This window comes from Pinus tabuliformis, chromosome 7, assembly GCF_031772625.1.
Source record: "Pinus tabuliformis cultivar Carrire ecotype Pingquan chromosome 7, CPIR1, whole genome shotgun sequence".
Lineage (NCBI taxonomy): Eukaryota > Viridiplantae > Streptophyta > Pinopsida > Pinales > Pinaceae > Pinus > Pinus tabuliformis.
In genome coordinates, this window is record NC_142293.1 from 1,319,923,669 (window position 1) to 1,319,928,830 (window position 5,162).

The following is a 5,162-nucleotide window of genomic DNA, read 5'->3' on the forward strand; positions in this document are numbered from 1 at the left end:
CGATCAGAACCATGAGGAGTGGATGATGGCCACCAATGTAATAGCAGCCAATGAGAGGCTAATTTCAATTTACAACTCCCACAATGTTCTCGTTTATGATATAATGACCACTGAATATTTGCTCAACAACTAACCACACCACTTGCGTTATTGGTTGCTAGTTAGTGAAATCATCGCATGTACAATTTGCTAAGTAATGACATTGTTTAATCATCAAAGGTTTTGGAGTTTTTGGTTCGAATTTGTAATTGTTTTTGTCAAATCTTTATTTTTGTTATTTAAATTAGGTTTTAACTATATATATTTTTTTCCAGATAAGAAAAAATGTTGATTTTATTATATAGACAGTAAAATCAGTACATTGAGTTCCATGTGGATGCATCATATGAAGTGTATATTGTTTCCCAATATATTAGTAGCCCAAGGGAAATGTCAAAATAGTTGTTGTCTAGAGAGAGTACATACCATGTCTCCATAATAAAGGCCATAGCCAAAACAAAAAAGAAGGGAGTACATATATCATAATCTTCCAAGATATAGTCCAAATGTATGATAAAAACATGTGCCCATTGTGCAGCATGTGGTGGACACAACACAAGAAACAAAATAAGTGGAGGAAACAGTGGAGACAAAGGTCAAGGAAATGGTGTAAAACCTGCATCTATCTAGCATCCATCCACCTCCAGAGTGATATGAAACCCCTCTAGTGATTCAAGGAGAACTTGCTTAGGTAAAGAATTTGCAACAGTGTTGTGTTCTCTATGTGAGTGTTGAATAGAAACGCCCAATAGTGTGTTCTACAGGTTCTTGATGTGCATCAGCCAGCCCTAAAAATGTGGATGTGAAATGTGTGAGGATCCCAAGATATGATTGATGATGGCTTGGGAGTCTCTGTATATGTTGATGTTGTGGATGTCTAGAAACTCTGCGAATAAAATTATACATATAATAAATAACATTAATTTTTTTTAACACGAGACAAATGATTGTCCGCCTCTTTTATTTTTTATTTTTCCTGATTTTAGAAAGTACAATGTATTAACCTTATACAACTAAGAAGCAACTCTGATTCTTAGAATCAAGAAGCAACTTCGAATCTAGAACACTCGAACTCCAAAATTCCTTTACACATTCCATATACAAATATAGAAATGAAACCTATTAATAACAGATCGTGCAGTCGGTAATATCTTAACATCAAAAACTAAATTATCAAACATCCTAACTTCACACTTTCTTTCTTACCAGACTACAATTTATGAGGATAGCAAGCCAAATCTACACCATGAGTTAACTGAGCTGAATGCCGGAGTCGTATATGGCCCCTGCCTTCCAGTTAGCCGGTATTACATGGGTGCTCGACACCCATTGCTCTCTCTTCCCATCACTAACCAGAAAACGAAGAGAAAGAGCGCCCCTCGGAGGTGTTACTACGTCCCACACGGCCCCGTGGCTTCGGTACATAGCTTTCCAGTCGTACGATTCCTCCTGCGTTGCATTACATTACATTATATTACATCATTACATTTGCAACGGGGCTCGGTAATTGTCAATGAACTTTTCTTTTAATTAGGAAGACTAATTTAGTTAGCATAGATAACTAGGAATGCAAAGAGAAATAAGTTTATAATTATGGAAATAACTACCTATCTGACTTGAATAGCCATAACGTCTTTTTGGCCTGCCTGATACCAAAATATCAATGCCAAGTACTCTGGAAAGTTGCTACTTCTATCGATCTTAAACATGAGATTGTAGCCCTCATATTGGCAAGGTATCCTGAAATCAAGTCATCAAATTGGTTGAAATATTCAACTGTGTGTCTGTGTGTGTTTATATACGTTATTAATCTACTAATTCCAATTCTATGTACCGTTTATACTCGATGTCCACCACACCCAACGATATGAGTTGGCTAACTTTGTCTGGACGGCCAAGCTTCGAATACCCATGAAGGCTCATGATGAAATCAGTTCGGTCGCCTTGCCGATAATCTGTCACAACAATTTTCACTCCTTCGCTTCTGCAGAGATCTTTATTGGTACATCTTACCTATAATTTTCATCGAGATGAATTTGTCACACTAAAATTGAAATTCGTCCATAAACTTAAGATTGAAAAATCAGGTGACGAAGGTGGATAATTATAGTAGAATTTGTAGTAGCCAGTTATGAAATAGTTTTGATGATGATGGTTACCTTGTAGCGGGCACCGCATCCAGTTCCATTTATGTATAACTGAGAGACAGCAGCTACATCACCTCCATTCAGACTTCTGCCAAAGAACCCATATCCACACGCTCCACCTGCAGTCACATTCGTAGATACATATATCATCCCTCGTACACAAAATGATAGGATAATAGTAATAATATAGATTTGTGTGCATTGATGCATGCATTTACCTTCGGTTTCCAGGCCATCTGCACTGCTATAGTATGCGGCTCTTGATGTTATATGTACGGTTCTGCTCTTGAGCCGAGATACATAAGGTTCTGCAATAACAGAATGTAAAGCAGGAGGCTGTAAGAGCATCCGACAGCCATTGGGGAAGCCATTGAGGTAAATACAAGACGAGGGACAAATTTTGGAAATGCTTAGAGAGAGAATACTCCGATTGAGGAAGAAAGCTGTGATGGTTGACAATTAAATGTAGGAGAGTATTTATAGGTAGCAAACCCTTGGCTGAAGAGAAAGTCAAATTGTAAGGATAAACTGCGACGACATGGAATTCTACTAACACTCGTTTACCTTCCGGACATGGTAATCTGCGGGCATTTTTATATTGAAAGCCGTCAAATTGTTATATAAAACCGCAGGTGTTTTTATAATTCTCAGGGTAATCCCCTAGGGCTTTTATAGTTTTTATATGGAGATCGTTGAACTCTAGAAGTCAACTTCGGGTACCTTAACAAGATTTTCGATTAATCCAGATCCACATACATAATAAAATAATATATAGGTGCTAGACACTAAATTACCACTAAATGTAGCCACTAAATTCTCGTACGTAGGTGGCACCAAGAGACTCGACAACATCAGTAAACTCGCCCAGCGTGGCTTTTGCAAAGTTAGGTTTCCATATAAAAAGTTTTGGAGCCCTCTTCTTTTCATAAAAATCACAATTTTTCTATAGCTTGTTTGGAAAAATAAAAATGTGACCGGGGAAAACCTCCAAGTGAGGCACTGGTCTGGCCCAGGTTACTGTGTACTATGTGGAAATGCTATGGAAGATAATATTCATCTCTTTAGAATTTGTATGAGGTCTCCATTCTATGGAATCATTTGGAGCACAAAATTGGCCACCTGGAATCGTACATTTGCGATATAGAACTTTGGTTGACATCCCTGCGATTTTCATTTGGGAAATATGGAAATGGTGCAACATCATATTCAACAATCATAGGGACCTTGAGTCAATTGTGCTGACGAGAATTATTCAAAAGTCAAAGTCGCTTTTACAATCCACCCCAAAAGAACAACCCACTCACCAATTGGAAATTCTGGAGATGGTATATCCGATTGTTTGACATCCCTGCCATTTTCATTTGGGAAATATGGAATGGCCCAACAACATCATATTCAACAATCATAGGGACCTGGAGTCGATTGTGCTGACGAGAATTATTCAAAGGTCAAAGTCTCTTTTACAATCCACCCAAAACAACAACCCACTCGCCCATTGGAAATTCTCGAGACCCCAAAACAACAACCCACTCGCCCATTGGAAATTTTGGAGATGGTATATCCGACCGGTTACTCTGATTGGGCTTCACAAGATCACAAATGTGGATCGGATTCATCATCCATATACATTTTGAGTTATCATACCATGTTCACTGGGGCGCTGGCACTGGAACCAACACAAAGGCGGAAGTGATAGCTCTGTGGGGACTGTTATGATTCACTAAATTTGTAGACATTCAAAACTTACATGTTTTGGGTGACTCCAAGATTGTCATTGACTGCGTTGGTTCACATGCTAATATCCATAAATCCTCTCAACAACGTTGGCTAAAGCAAATCAAAGAAATTTGGAGTTCCCTCAATAATTTCTCAATACAACACATTAGCAGAAATTAAATTCTGAGGCAGATAGTATCAAAACTTGGTTTGAATACGGAACTTGATGGTTTTCATGTGATCATTAAAATGAAATGCAGGAGACATGGCACGAAGCTAGGATTTTCCCAATTCCTGGATAATACTTGGATAACGCTATGCTACTCCTAAAATTTTCCTTTTTTTGAAGATAGGGAGATGAACAGTTTACATAATATTTCCTTTTTTTGAAGATAGGGAGATGAACAGTTTACATAATATATCTTTTTTTTTTGTGAATTCCATGGGAACACCTGAACAGCGCAGATGGTTGTTTCAGCAATATTTTTGTAAGACGATAGAAAACTCTATTTCGTATGATGTCTAAAAAATCTATTTGTAGACTCGGAATCTAAAGACTTGTAAGTAAAAAAAAGAAAGACTCTGAGAAATGTAGAGATTTCATCGGACTTTTAATTTCATGAAAATAGAATATTCAACTTAACAAAAAACAGGGACACGATAGATAACCACAGGAAGTCTAAGCCTCAAAGAGAGTTTGGAATGATATATTTTGATTTACTTTTGAAAAGTATAAATATTTCATCGTATTTTTAGTTTCACGTGTTGAAATTGTAATTTCAACTACGAGACAGTTGAACCGCGCAGCATTTAATTCACCAAAACAGCTCAGGAAAACCAGCTACCTTATCGGACCGCTTTTGGTCAGCAAGTGGTTTCCGTACAAACTCATCCGATGCAATCAATTTTGGACGTGTGTCAACTGTACGTTTTCAAAACCACCCTTCCATCGGGACATAACGTTCAACAAGTAAGGGGCATCCGATATTGTTCCGAACCGTTTGATTTGAAGGAAAATTGTCCACCGTCCGATTAATCCAAAGCTGCATTCAGGCCTGGAGGGAATGACATTGCGTAAATTTTTGGGTTGACCGCCATTTATTTCAGTCAAGTAATTAAAGTTATTTACTCCGGTTCGTAGGATATTGGTAAAACTTTTAATTTTAATGTTTTTTTATTCCTTCGGAGGTATGGGCATAGTAAAACATATTTAGTGTGTGGTTTTTTATGTATTTGCATAGCATCGTATGATATTTTTTT

General features: G+C 37.5%; 1 pseudogene; it reads right to left on the reverse strand.

Moving 5' to 3' along the window:
* Positions 1–1,290: 1,290 nt before the first annotated feature.
* LOC149252434 (expansin-like B1) overlaps positions 1,291–5,162 on the reverse strand; it is a 60,587-nt pseudogene continuing 56,715 nt past the window's right edge.